Raw genomic sequence first — 12326 nt, 5'->3', positions numbered from 1 at the left:
AAATACAGGCAACACTATGTTCTCCAGGTGCCTCAATCCACCCAGATGTGTATTCAAGTTGCCACCTTAAGTTGAACCATTAATTAACAATCTCACATCTGTCATGGATTTCACTCACCCAAACCACGTCTACAAGCATAACATAGCAATATAAGAAACGCGTAGAAGTAACTCCCAAGGGTTTGAGTATAACAGGGCAATAGGTTCTACCTCATCATCTACTTCCCAACCCACATGTTAATGGCATCCTAATCATGCAATGTTTGAGGATTGAAACTAATGCATAAAAATTGGGTATGGAAACAATATGATCAATGTGTTACTTGCCTTGCTAGCGATCCACGAAACCTAGGGATTCGATGTAGCACGCTTCGCACTTCGGGAATTCTATCGCAAACAAACAATAGCATACATAAGCAATAAAACAAAGATGCACAGGCAAAACTCAAATAAGAAGAATTGACCATAAAGTTCAACTTAAGAACTCCGGTTTGCAAAAAGAATCAAATCGAACGGAGCAACGAAACTCAAACGGCAAAAGAAACAAGATCCATTTACTAATCTGGACTAAGGTCAAATTTTACAGTAGCAAAATCTTTTTTTAAGTTGATTAAACGGAAAGAGGGTCTCGAGACGAAGATCTAGGCGCTTGAATCGCCTGATTCCGATAAACGAGCGAAAAGATAAACTGAAACGGAAATCGGATCAGAAATCGCGATTGAAAATAATCGCGGAAAAATCTGATAAAAAGAAAACAGACGAACAGGCTAACGAACGAATGTTCGTTGTCTGTAACTATCGAGCGAAAACCGTTCATTAAAATGAACGTACGGATGAACGTCCGCTAAATAGAAGAACCGGGAAAACCGGCGAACTGATCTAAAAAAACAAACTAGGGTTTTTCTCAAAAAAACTGAATCGGTTTTCTAGAGGAAACCGACGGCGGCGGCTACCTCGTCGGATCCGGCGAGGCGAGGGGCTCCGGCGGGCTGGGGCTTCGGCGGCGGTGCGGCGGGCTTGCGGGGCGGCAGCGGTGCTGCGGCGGCGAGGCGCGGGAGGCGGCGGCGCAGCTCGGGAGGCAGGCTGCGGCGGCGGCTGGGTTGGTGGTGGTGGCGGGGGGCTTGGGACGGCATATTAAAGGGGGGAGGGGTGGCTTGGAGGAGGGGGCAAGGCGGCGGCGGAAGAGGAGTCCAGCTTTGACTCTTATCCGATTCGGTGGAGGCGGCGGTGCGTCTTGGGTGAGACGACGACGCGGGGAGACGGGCCGGCCCGGCTGGGTTTCGGCCCAGTCGGCGCTGGAAGTTTTTTTTTAAAACAATTCTGTCGAACAAAAAAAAATCCTAGAAAATAAAATAAAAATCTAAAAATGCCAAAACAAATTTTCACCGTCTAAATAAAATATTTAGAACGAGATGAACACTTTCTTGGCCCTAAAATGCAATTTTGAAATCATGCAATTTATCTAATGCAAATAAAATTGCAATAAAATCCGAATAAAATCAAATATTTGATTTTAATATTTTTCCTCCAATATTTCAATTATTTTGGAGAAGTCATATTATATCCTCTCATATATTTTAATATGAAATATTTTCCGAGAGAAAAATAATTAAAACCAAAAATCCTCGTTTCAATATTTGATAAAAAACAAATATGAAAACCGGGAAATCCCCAACTCTCTCCGAGGGTCCTTGAGTTACTTAGGATTTTTGAGGATCGCGAAATGAAATGCAATAAAATATGATATGCAAGAATGATCTATGTATAACATTCCAAATTGAAAATTTGGGATGTTACAATGATATGATTGCAACTTCATGACATTATATTTATTCAACAATTTACTCATAGGATATAAGTAAAGTGAAGGAAATATGCCCTAGAGGCAATAATAAAGTTATTATTTATTTCCTTATATCATGATAAATGTTTATTATTCATGCTAGAATTGTATTAACCGGAAACATAATACTTGTGTGAATACATAGACAAACTAAACGTCACTAGTATGCCTCTACTTGACTAGCTCGTTAATCAAAGATGGTTATGTTTCCTAACCATAGACATGTGTTGTCATTTGATTAACAGGATCACATCATTAGGAGAATGATGTGACTGACTTGACCCATTCCGTTAGCTTAACACTCGATCGTTTAGTATGTTGCTATTGCTTTCTTCATGACTTATACATGTTCCTATGACTATGAGATTATGCAACTCCCGTTTGCCGGAGGAACACTTTGTGTGCTACCAAACATCACAACATAACTGGGTGATTATAAAGGAGCTCCATAGGTGTCTCCAAAGGTACATGTTGGGTTGGCGTATTTTGAGATTAGGATTTGTCACTCCGATTGTCGGAGAGGTATCTCTGGGCCCTCTCAGTAATGCACATCATATAAGCATTGCAACTAATGAGTTAGTTGCGAGATGATGTATTACGAAACGAGTAAAGAGACTTGCCGGTAACGAGATCGAACTAGGTATTGAGATACCGGCGATCGAATCTCGGGCAAGTAACATACCGATGACAAAGGGAACAACGTATGTTGTTATGCGGTCTCACCGATAAAGATCTTCGTAGAATATGTGAGAGCCAATATGAGCATCCAGGTTCCGCTATTGGTTATTGACCGGAGACGTGTCTCGGTTATGTCTACATTATTCTCGAACCCGTAGGGTCCGCACGCTTAAGGTTTCCATGACAGTTATATTATGAGTTTATGAGTTTTGATGTACCGAAGGAGTTCGGAGTCCCGGATGAGATCGGGGACATGACGAGGAGTCTTGAAATGGTCGAGACGTAAAGATCGATATATTGGACGACTATATTCGGACATCGGAAAGGTTCCGAGTGGTTCGGGTATTTTTCGGAGCACCGGGGAGTTACGGGAATACGGGGGAAGAAGTATATGGGCCTTATTGGGCTTTAGGGGAGAGGGAGAAGCAGGCCGCGCGCCCCCCAAGGCCTAGTCCGAATTGGACTAAGGGGAGGGGCTGCGCCCCCTCCTTCCTTCTCTTCCCTCTTCCCCTTGCTTGTCTCCTACTCCTACTACATGGAAGGACTCCTAGTTGGACTAGGAAAAGGGGAATCCTACTCCCGGTGGGAGTAGGACTCCCCTAGGGCGTGCCATAGAGAGGGCCGGCCCTCCCCTCCTCCACTCCTTTATATACAGGGGCAGGGGGCACCCCATAGACACACAAGTTGATCCTCGTGATCGTTTTCTTAGCCGTGTGCGGTGCCCCCTTCCACCATACTCCTCGATAATATTATAGCGGTGCTTAGGCGAAGCCCTGCAACGATAGAACATCAAGATCGCCACCACGCCGTCATGCTGACAGAACTCTTCCCCGACACTTTGCTGGTTCGGAGTCCCGGGATCGTCATCGAGCTGAACGTGTGCTAGAACTCGGAGGTGCCGTAGTTTCGGTGCTTGATCGGTCGGACCGTGAAGACGTACGACTACATCAACCGCGTTGTCATAACGCTTCCGTTGTCGGTCTACAAGGGTACGTAGACTAGACTCTCCCCTCTCGTTGCTATGCATCACCATGATCTTGCGTGTGCGTAGGAATTTTTTTGAAATTACTATGTTACCCAACAGTGGCATCCGAGCCTAAGGTTTTATGTGTTGATGTTGTGCACGAGTAGAACACAAGTGAGTTGTGGGCGATATAAGTCATACTGCTTACCAGCATGTCATAATTTGGTTCGACGGTATTGTGGGATGAAGCGGCCCGGACCGACATTACGCGTACGCTTACGCGAGACTGGTTCTACCGACGTGCTTTGCACACAGGTGGCTGGCGGGTGTCAGTTTCTCCAACTTTAGTTGAACCGAGTGTGGCTACGCCCGGTCCTTGCGAAGGTTAAAACAACACCAACTTGACAAACTATCGTTGTGGTTTTGATGCGTAGGTAAGATTGGTTCTTGCTTAAGCCCGTAGCAGCCACGTAAAACTTGCAACAACAAAGTAGAGGACGTCTAACTTGTTTTTGCAGGGCATGTTGTGATGTGATATGGTCAAGGCATGATGCTAAATTTTATTGTATGAGATGATCATGTTTTGTAACTAAGTTATCGGCAACTGGCAGGAGCCATATGGTTGTCACTTTATTGTATGCAATGCAATCGCGCTGTAATGCTTTACTTTATCACTAAGCGGTAGCGATAGTCGTGGAAGCATAAGATTGGCGAGACGACAACGATGCTACGATGGTGATCAAGGTGTCACGCCGGTGACGATGGTGATCATGACGATGCTTCGGAGATGGAGATCACAAGCACAAGATGATGATGGCCATATCATATCACTTATATTGATTGCATGTGATGTTTATATTTTATGCATCTTATCTTGCTTTGATTGACGGTAGCATTATAAGATGATCTCTCACTAAATTTCAAGATAAAAGTGTTCTCCCTGAGTATGCACCGTTGCCAAAGTTCGTCGTGCCCAGACACCACGTGATGATCGGGTGTGATAAGCTCTACGTCCATCTACAACGGGTGCAAACCAGTTTTGCACACGCAGAATACTCAGGTTAAACTTGACGAGCCTAGCATATGCAGATATGGCCTCGGAACACTGAGACTGAAAGGTCGAGCGTGAATCATATAGTAGATATGATCAACATAGCGATGTTCACCATTGAAAACTACTCCATTTCACGTGATGATCGGTTATGGTTTAGTTGATTTGGATCACGTAATCACTTAGAAGATTAGAGGGATGTCTTTCTAAGTGGGAGTTCTTAAGTAATATGATTAATTGAACTTTAATTTATCATGAACTTAGTCCTGGTAGTATTAGCATATCTATGTTGTAGATCAATAGCTCGCGTTGTTGCTTCCCTATGTTTTATATATGTTCCTAGAGAAAACTAAGTTGAAAGATGTTAGTAGCAAAGATGTGGATTGGATCCGTGATCTGAGGTTTATCCTCATTGCTGCATAGAAGAATTATGTCCTTGATGCACCGCTAGGTAACAGACCTAATGCAGGAGCAAATGCAGACGTTATGAACATTTGGCTAGCTCAATATGATGACTACTTGATAATTTAGTGCACCATGCTTAACGGCTTAGAATCGGGACTTCAAAGACGTTTTGAACGTCATGGACCATATGAGATGTTCCAGGAGTTGAAGTTAATATTTCAAGCAAATACCCGAGTTGAGAGATATGAAGTCTCCAACAAGTTCTATAGCTAAAAGATGGAGGAGAATCGCTCAACTAGTGAGCATGTGCTCAGATTGTCTGGGTACTACAACCGCTTGAATCAAGTGGGAGTTAATCTTCCAGATAAGATAGTGATTGACAGAATTCTCTAGTCACCATCACCAAGTTAGTAGAACTTCGTGATGAACTATAGTATGCAAGGGATGACGAAAACGACTCCCGAGCTTTTCATGATGATGAAATCGATGAAGGTAGAAATCAAGAAAGAGCATCAAGTGTTGATGGTTGACAAGATCACTAGTTTCAAGAAAAGGGCAAAGGGAAAAAAGGGGAACTTCAAGAAGAACATCAAGCAAGTTGCTGCTCAAGTGAAGAAGCCCAAGTCTGGTCCTAAGCCTGAGACTAAGTGCTTCTACTGCAAAGGGACTGGTCACTGGAAGCGGAACTACCCCAAGTGATTGGCGGATAAGAAGGATGGCAAAGTGAACATAAGTATATTGATATACATGTTATTGATGTGTACTTTACTAGTGTTTATAGCAACCCCTCAGTATTTGATACTAGTTCAGTTGCTAAGATTAGTAACTCAAAATAGGAGTTGCAGAATAAACAGAGACTAGTTAAGGGTGAAGTGACGATGTGTGTTGGAAGTGGTTCCAAGATTGATATGATCATCATCGCACACTCCCTATACTTTCGGGATTAGTGTTGAACCTAAATAAGTGTTATTTGGTGTTTGCGTTGAGCATGAATATGATTTGATCATGTTTATTGTAATACGGTTATTCATTTAAGTAAGAGAATAAATTGTTGTTCTGTTTACATGAATAAAACCTTATATGGTTACACACCCAATGAAAATGGTTCATTGGATCTCGACCGTAGTGATACACATATTCATAATATTGAAACCAAAAGATGCAAAGTTCATAATGATAGTGCAACGTATTTGTGGCACTGCCGTTTAGGTCATATTGGTGTAAAGCGCATGAAGAAACTCCATTCTGATGGGATTTTGGAATAACTTGATTATGAATCAATTGGTGCTTGCGAACCATGTCTTATGGGCAAGTTGACTAAAAACACCGTTCTCCGGTACTATGGAGAGAGCAACAGATTTGTTGGAAATCATACATATAGATGTATGTGGTCTGATGAATATTGAGGCTCGCGACAAGTATCATTATTTTCTGATCTTCACAGATGATTTGAGCAGATATGAGTATATCTACTTGACGAAACACAAGTCTGAAACATTTGAAAAGTTCAAAGAATTTCAGAGTGAAGTGGAGAATCGTCATAACAAAAATAAAAGTTTCTACGATATGATCGCAGAAGTAAAGTATTTGAGTTACAAGTTTGGCCTTCAGTTAAAAACAATGTGAAATAGTTTCACTACTCACGCCACCTGGAACCCCACAACATAATGGTGTGTTCGAACATCATAACTGTACTTTATTGGATATAGTGCAATCTATGATGTTTCTTACAGATTTACCAACATCGTTTTGGGGTTATGCATTAAAGATAGCTGCATTCACGTTTAAAAGGGCACCATCTAAGTCACCATCTAAGTCGGTTGAGACGACACAATCTGAACTATGGCTTGGCAAGAAACCAAAGTTGTCGTTTCTTAAAGTTTGGGGTTGTGATGCTTATATGAAAAAGTTTCATCCTGATAAGCTCAAACCCAAATCGGAGAAATATGTCTTCATAGGATACCCAAAGGAGACTGTTGGGTACACCTTCTATCACAGATCCGGAGGCAAGTTATTCATTGCTGAGAATGGATCCTTTCTAGAGAAGGAGTTTCTCTTGAAAGAAGTGAGTGGGAGGAAAGTAGAACTTGATGAGGTAACTGTACCTGCTCCCTTATTGAAAAGTAGTACATCGCAGAAACCGGTTTCTGTGACACCTACACCAATTAGTGAGGAAGCTAATGATAATGATCATGAAACTTCAGAACAAGTTACTACCGAACCTCGTAGGAAAACCAGAGTGAGATCCGCACCAGAGTGGTATGGTAATCCTGTTCTGGAGGTCATGTTACTTGACCATGACGAACCTACGAACTATGAGGAAGCGATGATGAGCCCAGATTCCGCGAAATGGTTTGAGGCCATGAAATCTGAGATATGATCCATGTATGAGAACAAAGTATGGACTTTGATGGATTTGCCCGATGATCGGCAAGCCATAGAAAATAAATGGATCTTCAAGAGGAAGACGGACGCTGATAGTAGTGTTACTATCTACAAAGCTAGAATTGTCGCAAAAGGTTTTCGACAAGTTCAAGGTGTTGACTACGATGAGAGTTTCTCACTCGTATCTATGCTTAAGTCTGTCCGAATCATGTTAGCAATTGCCGCATTTTATGAAATCTGGCAAATGGATAAACAAAAACTGCATTCCTTAATGGATTTATTAAAGAAGAGTTGTATATGATACAACCAGAAGGTTTTGTAAATCCTAAAGGTGCTAACAAAATGTGCAAGCTCCAGCGATCCATCTATGGACTGGTGCAAGTATCTCGGAGCTGGAATATGCGCTTTGATGAGATGATCAAAGCATATAGTTTTATACAGACTTGCGGTGAAGCCTGTATTTACAAGAAAGTGAGTGGGATCACTACAGCATTTCTGATAAGTATATGTGAATGACATATTGTTGATCGGAAATAATGTAGAATTATTCTGCAAAGCATAAATGAGTGTTTTGAAAGAAGTTTTTCAAAGAAAGACCTCAGTGAAGCTGCTTACATATTAAGCATCAAGATCCATAGAAATAGATCAAGACGCTTGATAAGTTTTTTCAATGAGTACATACCTTGACAATATTTTGAAGTAGTTCAAAAATGGAACAGTCAAAGAAAGAGTTCTTGGCTGTGTTACAAGGTGTGAAATTGAGTAAGACTCAAAACCCGACCACGACAGAAGATAGAAAGAGAATGAAAGTCATTCCCTATGCCTCAACCATAGGTTCTATAAAGTATGCCATGCTGTGTACCAGATCTATTGTATACCCTACACTTTGTTAAGCAAGGGAGTACAATAGTGATCTAAGAGTAGACCACTGGACAACGGTCAAAATTATCCTTAGTGGAATAAGGAAATATTTCTCAATTATGGAGGTGACAAAAGGTTCGTCGTAAAAAGTTACGTCGATGCAAGTTTTGACACAGATCTGGATGACTCTAAGTCTCGATCTAGATACATATTAAAAGTGGGAGCAATTAGCTAGAGTAGCTCCGTGCAGAGCATTGTAGACATAGAATTCGCAAAATACTTACGGATCTGTATGTGACAGACCCGTTGACTAAACTTCTCTCACAAGCATAACATGATCACACCTTAGTACTCTTTGGGTGTTAATCACATAGCGATGTGAACTAGATTACTGACTCTAGTAAACCCTTTGGGTGTTGGTCACATATCGATGTGAACTATGGGTGTTAACCACATAAAGATGTGAACTATTGATGTTAGATCAGATGGCGATGTGAACTAGATTATTGACTCTAGTGCAAGTGGGAGACTGAAGGAAATATGCCCTAGAGGCAATAATAAAGTTATTATTTATTTCCTTATATCATGATAAATGTTTATTATTCATGCTAGAATTGTATTAACCGGAAACATAATACTTGTGTGAATACATAGACAAACTAAACGTCACTATTATGCCTCTACTTGACTAGCTCGTTAATCAAAGATGGTTATGTTTCCTAACCATAGACATGTGTTGTCATTTGATTAACAGGATCACATCATTAGGAGAATGATGTGATTGACTTGACCCATTCCGTTAGCTTAACACTCGATCGTTTAGTATGTTGCTATTTCTTTCTTCATGACTTATACATGTTCCTATGACTATGAGATTATGCAACTCCCGTTTGCCGGAGGAACACTTTGTGTGCTACCAAAAGTCACAATGTAACTGCGTGATTATAAAGGAGCTCTACAGGTGTCTCCAAAGGTACATGTTGGGTTGGCGTATTTCGAGATTAGGATTTGTCACTCCGATTGTCGGAGAGGTATCTCTGGGCCCTCTCGGTAATGCACATCACATAAGCCTTGCAAGCATTGAAACTAATGAGTTAGTTGCGAGATGATGTATTACGAAACGAGTAAAGAGACTTGCCGGTAACGAGATTGAACTAGGTATTGAGATACCGACGATTGAATCTCGGGCAAGTAACATACCGATGACAAAGGGAACAACGTATGTTGTTATGCGGTCTGACCGATAAAGATCTTCGTAGAATATGTGGGAGCCAATATGAGCATCCAGGTTCCGCTATTGGTTAATGACCGGAGACGTGTCTCGGTCATGTCTACATTATTCTTGAACCCGTAGGGTCCGCACGCTTAAGGTTTCGATGACAGTTATATTATGAGTTTATGAGTTTTGATGTACCGAAGGAGTTCGGAGTCCCGGATGAGACCGGGGACATGACGAGGAGTCTTGAAATGGTCGAGACGTAAAGATCGATATATTGGACGGCTATATTCGGACATCGGAAAGGTTCCTAGTGGTTCGGGTATTTTTCGGAGTACCAAGGAGTTACGGGAATACGGGGGAAGAATTATGTGGGCCTTATTGGGCTTTAGGGGAGAGGGAGAGGCAGGCCGCGCGCCCCCCAAGGCCTAGTCCGAATTGGACTAGGGGGAGGGGCTGCGCCCCCTCCTTCCTTCTCTTCCCTCTTCCCCTTCCTTGTCTCCTACTCCTACTACATGGAAGGACTCCTAGTTGGACTAGGAAAAGGGGAATCCTACTCCCGGTGGGAGTAGGACTCCCCTAGGGCGCGCCATAGAGAGGGCCGGCCCTCCCCTCCTCCACTCCTTTATATACAGGGGCAGGGGGCACCCCATAGACACACAAGTTGATCCTCGTGATCGTTTTCTTAGCCGTGTGCGGTGCCCCCTTCCACCATACTCCTCGATAATATTGTAGCGGTGCTTAGGCGAAGCCCTGCAACGGTAGAACATCAAGATCGTCACCACGCCGTCGTGCTGACGAAACTCTTCCCCGACACTTTGCTGGATCAGAGTCCGGGGATCGTCATCGAGCTGAACGTGTGCTAGAACTTGGAGGTGTCGTAGTTTCGGTGCTTGATCGGTCGGGCCGTGAAGACGTACGACTACATCAACCGCGTTGTCATAACGCTTCCGCTGTTGGTCTACAAGGGTACGTAGACTACACTCTCCCCTCTCGTTGCTATGCATCACCATGATCTTGCGTGTGCATAGGAATTTTTTTGAAATTACTATGTTACCCAACATAAAGCACGAGAGTAAATGACAAACTACTCCAGAAAGATATAAGTGAAGATCATGCGAGTAGTTAAGTAAATAGATAGCTATGTGAGGACTCTCTCTTATTTAAAACTTTCAGATCTAAATATTTTATTAAAACAGAAAGGAAAATGAAAATAAAATGACATTTCAAGAATAGCACACATCATGTGAAGAAGCAAAAACTTAGGATCAACCGATACTAACCGATAATTGTTGATGAAGAAAGGTGGGATGCCTACCAGGGCATCCCCAAGCTTAGATGCTTGAGACTTCTTGGAATATTATCTTGGGATGCCTTGGGCAACCCCAAGCTTGATCTTTTGTGTCTCCTTAATTCCTCTCATATCATGGTTTCCCTAAATCTCAAAAACTTCATCCACACAAAACTCAACAAGAACTCGTGAGATAAGTTAGTATAAACCAATGCAAAAACCTTATCATTCTCTACTGTAGCAAATCACAAAAATATATATTCAACATTGCATACTAAATGCCTCTTCATATTTAATACTCCTATCCTCAAATAGAATCATTAAACAAGCAATCATATGCAAACAATGCAAACATAACAACAATCTGCCAAAACGGTACAGTTTGTAAAGAATGCAAGAGTATCAATACTTCCATAACTAAAAAAGTTATGAAAATTTACCACACTCTATAAAATTTATCAGAGCTTATTTTTCAAAAAAAATCAACATTTTATCACATTATGACTTTTCTAGGGAATTTTTGCAACATCGATAAACTTTCTGTTTTGAAACAACAACATGTAGACTTGCAAAATAAGCATGGTAAAGGCTATCCTTGACATTTTTATTGAAATTAAGGATGCAAAAAATTATTATAAATAACATCAAGCAAATCCTAACAAAATAAAATGACGCTCCAAGCCAAACTCATATCATGTGACGAATGAAAACATAGCTCCAAGTGAGGTTACCGATAATGTTGAAGACGAAAGAGGGGATGCCTTCCGGGGCATCCCCAAGCTTAGTTGCCTGGATCTTCCTTGAATATTACCTTGGGGTGCCTTGGGAATCCCCAAGCTCAAGGTCTTGTCACTCCTTATTCTCTTCTTATTGACATCTCACCCAAAACTTGAAAGCTTCAATCACACAAAACTTAATGGAACTTTGTGAGATAGGTTAGTATGGTAAAGAGCAAACTATTTCACTTTGGTACTGTCAAAGACAAGATTCATAATTTTGTACACACAATGTCTACTGTAGAATATCATTTCCACAATTTATATTCAGCAGTATAAGCCATAGAAACTAGAAAGCAAGCAAACTATGCATTGAATACAGAATCTGTCAAAAACAGAACAGTCTGTAGTAATCTGTAACCCAACCATATTTCCGGCACTCCAAAAATTCTAAAACATTAGGAAGACCAGGGAAATTTGTCTATTAATATTCTGAAAAAGAATCAGTATTTTATCACTCTTCTGTTAAAAATGAAAATTATTTTCCTGAGCGCAAAAGTTTCTGTTTTTCAGCAAGATCAAATCAACTATCACCATAGACCATCCCAATGGTCTTACTTGGCACTTTATTGAAACAAAAGCAATTAAACATGATTACTATAGTAGCCTAATCATGTGAACACACAAAAACAGTAGGTAAAAGTGTTGGGTTGTCTCCCAACAAGCGCTTTTCTTTAATGCCTTTAACTAGGCATGATGATTCAATGATGCTCACATAAAAGATAAGAATTGAAACATAAAGAGAGCATCATGAATCATAAGTTCCTCTCTCATAATAATTTTCAGTAGTATCATGAGTAAATTCATCAATATAACTATCACATAAAACATTCTTTTCATGATCCACAAGCATAGA

The sequence above is a fragment of the Triticum urartu genome, chromosome 4A (assembly GCF_056163025.1).
Source record: "Triticum urartu cultivar PI428250 chromosome 4A, HENAU_Tu73, whole genome shotgun sequence".
Classification (NCBI taxonomy): Eukaryota; Viridiplantae; Streptophyta; class Magnoliopsida; order Poales; family Poaceae; genus Triticum; species Triticum urartu.
This window is presented reverse-complemented; position numbering follows the sequence as displayed.